This window comes from Lactuca saligna, chromosome 4 (genome assembly GCF_052625555.1).
Source record: "Lactuca saligna cultivar CGN05327 chromosome 4, ASM5262555v1, whole genome shotgun sequence".
In the NCBI taxonomy this organism is placed as follows: domain Eukaryota; kingdom Viridiplantae; phylum Streptophyta; class Magnoliopsida; order Asterales; family Asteraceae; genus Lactuca; species Lactuca saligna.
In genome coordinates, this window is record NC_136420.1 from 153,101,780 (window position 1) to 153,111,894 (window position 10,115).

The window sequence follows — 10,115 nt, forward strand, 5'->3', positions numbered from 1 at the left end:
TATGATATTTTATATGAAAATGATTTGTAAGTCTCGTTCCAAAACTGTGAATATATGCATGCATGTCCTTTGTTATCTTTTGTTTGTAAAAGCAAGCGAACGTTCCCAGAAAATCCAATCCAATATTTTCTGATGTAAGAAAATTGTAGTCTTAAACCCTAAGACCGGAAGTGTAAGAAACTGAATACTTGAAAAATGATTTGCAGTTTTATAATTTAATAAAATCGATGAAGTGTAAGCTTCCCGTAAACCAAAATCATAATGTTATTCCCTATGTGAGTCGATACAACCATGCTTGACGTGACTAATATGCCTATCATGACGTTCTTCAGACGTCGGTTTTGGTATGATATTTGTCACCCTAGACTGGCCCCGTCTAGGTGTAGCGAACATATGAGGTGTGGGGGTGTCAACTCCATGTAGATCTATACACAATTACCTCGCTCTCCCCCACAGGAGACTCCGGTTATAACTACAGGACTTACGGTCCTTTTTACTTGCAAAATAAGATATTTATGCCTTTAAATAGTTATGTGTACCTTTGAAAAGTGTGGTTTGTGACCTCCAGACTATATCGATTATAGTTTACCATGTTTGTTTGTCAAGACAATTTATATAATCATATATATAAATACATATAAGTTAACATGTCTAGATGCAGTGGCAGACCTTAGTGGAGCCCAGGGGGTCACGGGCCACTGCTCCAATTCCAGCACGTATTGTAAAAAAAAATTAATGTTTTTTTTATGTATTTTTCTATTAGGTGCACCGGCTTGAAATACGAGTTCCACTACTAATTTAGATTTATTCGGAAAAAAAAAAAACAGTGCCACCCCTACTATAACGTTATGCGTCTGCCACTGTCTAGATGTTTTAAAAGAATAGATCATATAAACTTACATCTAACACAAGTATAAGAAGTTTTAGTATGATAAAGACAATTTCTAGTTTTTGACTTTTCTGTCCATGTTTTTAGAAAAATTATAGAAAAATCATCGTAAGTCGAAATTTGGATCCGTAAACTCTGAGAGTTTAGAAAATGAGTCTAATTTGTTCATAATTTTTATTATAATTTTTAGTGGTCTCAAACCAGTGTGAAAATGCTCATCTTCACCGACTGGTCCGAAATTATTTCTGAAATGATAGGCAGTTTTGTAAAAATCGCCAAAATTTGTAGAAAAATCGTATGAATGCGTACGAGTAGTATTTAGAAATGTATAAACATGAACTATTTTCATATTGAACAGTTTTGAAAAATATTAAGTTTAAGATGGTCAAAACAGTGTGTGAATAGAACTTTTATGTTGAAAGCTGATGTTTAAGTTTAGATTATGTTTTGATGTTGTAACTTGTATTCCCCCCCCCCCCCCCCCCAAAAAAAAAAAAAGCCTTGAAGAAAACGTGAAAATTTAGGGGTATGGACTCACCTTGGTTTTGTGTTGTAGGAAGAAGAAGAAGAAGTCGTTGAGTCTAGTCTTGAGCTTGGAGAAATTTTCGAATCTTTCAAGTGTTTTCTAAGAATTTAACACACAACAAAAGTGTGTAAACAAGAAGTTTGTAGCATAAAGATGTTTGGAATTACAAGGGCTACGTGAAATTCTTACCAAATGACTAAGATTTTTCCTTGAAGTGAAATCCTTCCTTGAAGATGGTCTCGAAAATTTTGAGGGAAAAAGAGAGTGTTTCTTGAGAGTAAAATGGGTGGAATGAGTGTTGGTGAGGCGTGTGTGTTTTGGCAGAGAATAAGAGAGAGGGGGGGAGTTGACTTTGTTGATGGTTGATGGGATTCATGCATAGAGGTATGGTGGTTAAAAGGCCTTGTTATTTGAGGGGTAAAAATGAGTTTTCACCCCTTTTCTTGCATTTTTTTCTAAACCCCAACCGAAACTAGGGGGTTTTCGGCCCCTATGGTTTTTTCATGGGGGTTTTCGGTTTTAGGGTGGTCGAAAACACCCTTAATTCATAAAAGGGTTTGCGGTTTTGATGAGTACATAATACTTTTGGGCTTAATTTGGCCCCATGAAGGTTTTTGGTCCAATTAACGCCCAAAGAAAGGGTTTTCGGTCTAGGGTGTTGGCTCGAGAATTTTTGGGTCAAGGCCCAAAATTGTTTGGGCTCAACTATTGGTTTAAGTTTTGGGCTTGCAATAGACTATTTCAACTTTATTCACAACGTATGCACGTACGTATTCAAATAGCATTGTAGTTTGAATCTTACTAATTTGATGTTGTAAGGTTACACAGAGGAAATTGTTTTGTACATGCATCACAATCTCAACCCTAAATTTGCCAGTTGTGACACCTCTTTGAAGGAATACACAACCACTTGTAAAGGAGTGATCCTCAATTTTGTTAATCCAGGTGGCATCTGAATAACCTTCTAAAACATAAAGGAATCCATTGTGTGTAAAACTATAATCAATGGTTCATTTCAAGTACTTGAATACTCGATTTAAAGCTTTCCAATGATGTGAACTATGATTGTTAGCATACCTACTATGTTTTCCTATAATATATGTTATATTTGGCCTAGTACTACATATGTCATACATAAGACATCTAATAACTCTTGAGTATCCAAGTTGAGACACTAAAACTACTTTATTAGGTAGAAGCTTAAGATTATGATCTATAGGATTTTTAATAGTAGAACAAGTTTCAAAGTTAAACTCTCTCAATATCTTCTTAATGTAATGAGATTGAGAAATTGAATTTTCATTGTTTTCTTATGCAACATCCCAAAAATAGTGATAAAAATTTTCATTTTTAAATCATCAAAAACATACATCATGTGTCTCAAAACCATCATAAAAAAATGTATCAAAAACATTAGAGTAAACACAATCATCGATGCAGAAATCATAAGGGGATGTTATGTGATCATGTCGGGCCCTTCCCTTTCGAATTGGAAGTACCTGAAAATATTAAACCACAAAAACGTAAGCACAGAGTTCGGTGAGTTTCTCAAAATACCACAAACCGATAAATGTGCCCAACCCAACATATAACAAATGGGCTCAGTCCAATAACAAATGGGACCAACCCAACATATTAATAAATATACCCAATTCAACATATATAAATGGGCCCAGTCCAACATACAAATGGACCCAACCCAACATACAAATGGGCCCAACCCAACATATAATGCAGGAGTCACAAAGACAACTAACATCCTACAATATAGTGAGAAGACTCACATCGCTAATGAAGCCAAAAGTCAACGGCTCGCAAAATCAAAAAATACATGCTAAACGTCACCTAGATCACCACACAAGATAAACCCTTAGGCTATCTTTCTAAAAAGCAGGAGCTGCTTAACATTATTGAGAACATGAGATCAGAAGATTTGGTGGAAGATAAAGTCAAAAGTGAACCAACACTGGGATCTGATCATAGCCGCTGTGAAGTGTTTGGATGCAAAGGCGATGATTTTTATATTCGGCAAACATGAGATGTGTCCTGCACGAAGTACATCAAATTTTGGAGATATCCCGTAATGTCCTTTTTGTACCTAGATAAGGAAGACCTCGAGAGAGCATACAACCAATAGAGTAGGTGATCTATCTCGTTCCTGCTGCAAAAGGTCTAAGATAATTCACAGTGCTAGCAGATCAGAAGGAAGTGGGCCCTCACCCTTCTCTAATCTAATAGGGATAGTGCTACATATAGAACGAGAATGTTTATCCTCTCTTAAAGTCCGTTATGGATTTCAAGTCGGGAATAGAGTTGTGGTAAGCAATATAGATCGCCCATGACTCTCTCTCTGTAAAAAAAAAGCCCTTCTTAATTCTTAACTTAATAAGGCTTCGGCCCTATGGAGTAAAGGGAAGTGCAGATCTGGAGTGTTTGGACGATAAATAAAGGCTTTGCAGCAAGTGGAGTTGTTTTCCGGGCATATGAGAAAAGAGTCCAACCGATCATATTTGTTTGCTAGTTTCTTGATCCCGAAAATCTTGTACTCAGAGTCACAGATAAAGTGGACTACCCAGCTTGATACTCGGTGGATGACCTCCCGTTCTTTCTAGTGGCTTTTTCCCGTCCCTTTTGGGACCATTCACCTTTTTCCCTACCATGCATAGGTAGAAGCCCTCTTTCCCATACACAACGACAGCTCCAAGCAAGATGAATAGTTTATATTTGACTTAATATCAGCGAAATCCCCCCAATTTAATATCTTTAGTACCGATTCTCTTGCAGTACACCCTTCATCGAAAGAGTAGGCGTTTGAAAGACCCACCTCTGAATAAAGCCTTTAGGTTGGGAGATCTCAAAAGGGTTGACTAAAAGTCAACGAGTCAAAAGTCAACCCTCAAAGTTAACGGTCTAAGCCAAGGTAAAAAAAATGCCACAACGACCCTCCACATCGTGGCCTCCTTTTGGCCATGTCATAGGCACAAAACAACAAAACAATCGTTAATTCCCTAGTCGCTGATACACTTTCAGCGCTTTCTGCAAAATCACATCATCGTTTTCTCCACTTTTCCATTGACGTTTCATGTTGGTATACAAATCATTAAACAATATGATTTTCATGTTCACCTTCCGCCATTTCGAGTACACTTGATGTTTTGAACGATAGATTCCACAGTTCATTCCTTTGTGGAACCTATGTAAAACCTGAATCAAAAAACGATCATGTTTTTGGTCTGTTCCAATCGTCGTATCTTCTAAAATATCGATCAATGATTGTGCCAACACTAACACTTTTAGGGGTTCCCATCCTTTAGTCGGCGCCTTCTCTTTTCTTTTACTTGCTACTCGAGTGGGTTGAGTTTCTTGAACGAATTCCGGTTCGAATTCAGAAATGACCATTCGTGGTTGTGATTGTGTTTGTTGAACAAACTCAGGTTGAAACAAAAAATCAAGTGAATTAAAATATGGGTCGGGTTGTGGTTGTGTTTGTGGTAGTGTTTGTGTTGGTCATTGTGGTTGTGAGATTTGTTGTGGAAAATACGGAAGCAAACCGCCATAGTGATAATACAGAGACGAATAAATTGATTGATCATATGAAAGATATTGAGGTTGTGGTGTTTTTAATGGGTATTTGTTTTCATTGATATGCCTTTTGGGTTAGTTAAAGAAAAAAATTGATAATAGGGAGACGAATAAATCGATTGATCATATATAGGGTTAGTTAAAAAAAATTATTTTAAAATACGACCATGGTAAGAAAAAACGGAGACCAATCAAATCGCACGGTCATTTGCCCCACTCTGGCCTGAACCGGTGCACCACTCCCCAAGCCTAACATCACCGTCAGTTTTGGTAATGATGATCGACCTTCCATATTCTCTATATCCATCGAGATGTCAGAAGTTCCCCAGAAAACCGGAATCTTATTTTCATTTGGGTTCCCAATCATAGTTCTCAAAGCTCAAGTAGTTATTACTTATATTCCCAACTCTCATTTGAAACAAATCTTCAAATTCTTAAATTAATGTTTTCTCACTGTGTCTCAATCGTTGCAAATCCTTCTACTGTTGTGTGGCGTTTGCGTAGACCCGTAGTTATGGGTGGAAGTAAATCTGGCGGGAGTGATGAAGTTGACGCTTCTCCACCCAGCAGGGGGAATGTCGTCTGGTGTTCTCAATGGAAGACGACTTTAATCATGATGAACGTTTTTCTTCTACTTGTACTGTTGATTTTGGCTCCAATGATACTTAAACTCTGGGTCGAGTTTGAGAGGTTAGAAACCGAGTTAGATGAAAGAATTGAAAGCATGGAGAAGACCTTGATTAGTTGGGATCGGTTAGAATGGGACGAAGTGAGAGAAATTATTAAGAAAGAGATTGCAAAACATGCTGCTGATGGGATCGGTAGAGTTGATTATGCAGTGGCATCTTGTGGAGGGAGGGTATTAAAGCATTCCAAGCCTTCGGTTCTTAGTAGCAGACTTAGTAGATGGATTTCTGGGAATGTTCATCGTGATGCTGTGAAGATGCTACAACCAAGTTTTGGTCAGACTGGTGAATGTTTCCCATTAAAAGGAGACAATGGTTTTGTTGAGGTTAAGCTTTGCACCAGTGTTGTTCCTGAGGCAATCACCGTTGAACATGTTTCTAAGGTTCGTTTCTATGAGCTACTTAGTTTTTATTAGAGTTGTTTTCCTTGTTATTAATGCTTGTTTCTATAAGCTACTTGTTTTTATTAGAGTTTTTTTTCTTGTTAAACCATTTTATGATTTTATTTGAATCTTTTATTTGAATTTTTTTCCTACTTCGTTTCTCTTCGCTACTTAGTTTTTGTTACCATGCAATTTGGAATTTTGGCGATCCGAATGGTTAACCCGACCCAAAAGGAAGTCAAGAAACCTGACATAACAATTTTTTTTACCCTTCTTAAACCATTGAAAAAATTGCAAAAATGGTCCCTGTGGTATGTCAAAACTAGCATGTTTGGGCCAAAACGGTTTTGGCTAGCATCAATGGTCCAAAAGTTTCATTTTCTTGCAAGTTTGGTCCAAATTGATTTGATTTTTTTTGGAAATATGATTTTGCCCTTATTATTAAATTTTTCATTTTTGTTTTATTACCGACAATTAAAAATAATTAAAAATAAAACAAAATAAAATAAAATACCCTCTCTCTCTCTCTCTCTCTCTCTCTCTCTCTCTCTCGTTTCTTGCTTACTAATGTCCAAAGAAGAAGAATGAGTGGTTGTCACCGGCCTAGGTTGCCCCTCCGCCTCCCTCCGGTCAGGTAGCACCACCCTAAACACCCGATTCGAATGTTGCGACCCTCCCTTTGAACCTAGACAGATGCCAACGAGAGAAACGAGATCGAGATCTGAAGTTTGGGTTTCTTGACGATTAGGGTTTCTTGGCGGCTAGGATTTTCAGATGGAGGGTTTCGCGACTGGAAATCGAGGGGAAGACACCTCGGATCAATTTTCCTCGGCTGTTAAGCCTCCGACGAAGTGGTTATCATTTATCAAGGGGGTCATCGATCTGGGTTACATCTCCACACCACCGCCGGATCCTCTAGCTACAGACTGAACATATCTGAAGGTGACGAGCATGGTGATGGGGTGTAGCAGTGATGAGAAGAACAAGAGAGAGGGACATGATTGGCATTTGATTCAAACACCGATTCAAAGAAGAACAAGAGAGGGGGACATGATTGGAATTTGATTCAATAATTGGAAAGGAAGCAAAAATTTCTAGGTTGTAAATCGTAACCCCTTTCATATGTAAATCGTAATCTCTTTAACCTGTACTGATTTAGGGTATACAGTGTCTGCGATTTAGGGGGGGATAAAAGGGATGCAGTTTACCTTCATCTTTATGTTTATTGAGTTGTTTGTGTGCTTATAGGTTTGAGTTGGGCAATTAATAGAAGAAATTGATTCCGATGGTGGTGATGGCAGTTAATCACAAATCGATTTCTTAGTTTGTGAATATGATGTTCTTGTTCTTGAACTCAGAAAAACCGAGTGTTCTTGAGATTCATATGCATATATGAGTGTGTATGTGTTTAGTCTATTCGACTTCATACAATGAATTGAACAAAATTGATAAAAGTTAGGGTTCTTCATTTTACAAATCCACTACCAGATCTGTATTAATTTTGTTTGTAGAGAGAGAGAGATAGATAGATAGAGAAAGAGGAAGAGAGAGAGAGAGAGTATTTTATTTTTGTTTTATTTTTAATTGCTTTTTAATTACTGATAATAAAATAAAATGGAAAATTAAAATATAAGGGCAAATCCATCATTATAAAAAAGTTCACTGGAAATTGGACCAAACTCGCAACAAAACGAAACTATTGGACCATCCTTGCAAGTCAAACCCATTTTGGACCAAATGTGCTAGTGTTGACATACCACAGGGACCATTCTTGCAATTTTGTCTAAACCATTTTATTAGAGGTTTTTATTTTATTTATTTATTTATTTATTTTCATAGTTCCTTTCTATTAGCTACTTAGTTCTTATGAGAGTTTTTTTCCTTGTTAAACATAATACTTGCATACATAGATTTAACACATTAGTCCCATTTTATTAGAGTATTTATATTTGAGTTTTTTTCCTAGTTAAACATAATACTTGCATACATAGATTTAACACATTAGTGCCTAACTGCCTATGCACCCTGAGTTTGTGTTGCTTATGTGATTTGGTATGTTATACATAATACTTGCATACATAGATTCAACACGTTACATTAACAAACACACATACATATACAATGTAATATACTAATATGCATTGTACGGATGATATAAACTGTATATCTGCACTGGAAGATGTAAAAAAAAAAAATTTAGGACTGGTTATCAGGGAATTTTCAATTAATTACCCACTTATGCTTCTTTGTTACCTCATTTCTTTTTGTGGTGATGGCATGAGACATATGTTGATTTTCAACTTTAATTTTTTAGCTCAAATTTCTTAGGAAGCATATGAATCATGGGTACATATATGTCATTTTCAAGGATTCTTCCTCTTCCTTGTCATATGCATGTCATGACTTTTAGCACACTGATTTGATAGGCTCGTGTACCCTATCAAATGTTGCCAAATTGAGCCTTAATTATAAGCTTCCCTTTTATGTTATAGTATATAAATAAACATGTGCTTTGAAAGAGGTAGATGCTCCACTTTGGTCTGTAAGTTCTCTATGGTTTAAGAGACACTCATATTTTCTAACATGTGTGTATTTAAGTGCACACTAGGAGCAACAAATAGGTTCTCATTCTTGACAATGTCACTTGTGGTTATAGATGAATATACAACATTGTACCATCTTACTTTCATTTCTGTCTATTACAATATTGTATAGCAATGTCATCCGTGTTTTTCACTAGGTAGAATTTTCAAAGTAAAATGTTTATTAAGAAAAAAATAAAGGTACAAGGTTTTAATTGGGCTTTATTAAAAATAAATGAAAGTATGATGTTATTTATGATACACAAATAAATGAAAGTATGTTGATACTTTTTGCATTTAGACCATTATTACGATACATCTTATAATTATACCAAGTTTACTAAAAAATTATGTTTCAGTTTTTTTGTGCATATGCTCTTGCTCTACCTAAACACACACTGACTTTTTTCTTGTTTTATGTCATCATGAACACATTGTGGCATTTGACAGATTGATTGCTCCGATAATTGAGTAGATTTTTCAAAGCATATTTGCCCTAATAAGTATTAATATTAGGTAGTCATTTTTACCCAATGCATTAATAACAATAAATATTAAAAGCAAGGTTGTAAAAAACACTCGACGTTAGCTAATTCTAGACTTTGGTCAAAAGATTAATCAGCCAGGCGAGATTAATTGGGGACCGTAAATTGCTATTTTGTTGAATTTTAAAAATTTAAATATAACTGATATCATAACAAAATATGTTAATATGATTAATACAACACTAATCATTCTTCAAATAATTATTATTGAGATAAAACTTCTTCAAAGTGTTAAAATTTCATCGTTTGCTACTACTTCGCTCATTTTGAAAGCAAATTGTTGTTTCTTGTAATTAACCCATCACTTATATAAACTCTTGTGATTAAGCTAATTTTTTTTTTTTTATGTTTTATGTTGTCATGAAACAGAGTGTGGCATTAGACCGATCCAATGCTCCCAAGGCTTGTAAAGTTTTAGGATGGTTGGGCGATGAGGAGAGGAAGGAAAAAATGCATTTGCTGACAAAGTTCAGATACAACCTTAAAAAGAGTAATGTACAAACTTTCAATGTGGTGGACCCAACCGTTGTGGACACAATCCGGCTTGAATTCACGTCTAATCATGGAAACCCTAACTTTACTTGCATATATCGAGTGAGGGTTCATGGTCATGAACCTAATGTCGCATAAACTGTCCATATATGACATTTTATTTCATCGTTCCAAATTTCTTTTGTTGCTTGAAGGTTGTTTTTTCAACAGTTAAACACATGGTTCAAAGTAGCTACTTTGTGGTCTATATTTTGATATTCAAATGTTTATTCAGGATCTATGTGATTGTTTTGTAGGGATGGTGAACTGTGTGTTTTTGGTAGTTCACAGGCCACAACACACCGTATTTACATGCATTTATGATATACCTAAACTGTTAATTGTATTGTTTGGTTGTGAGTTTGAGAAACTGTACGCATTATGTCAACAT

General features: G+C 35.8%; 1 pseudogene; it reads left to right on the forward strand.

Moving 5' to 3' along the window:
* Window positions 1-5,439: 5,439 nt before the first annotated feature.
* LOC145040267 (SUN domain-containing protein 2 pseudogene) lies at window positions 5,440-9,823 on the forward strand (annotated as a pseudogene).
* Window positions 9,824-10,115: the final 292 nt, after the last annotated feature.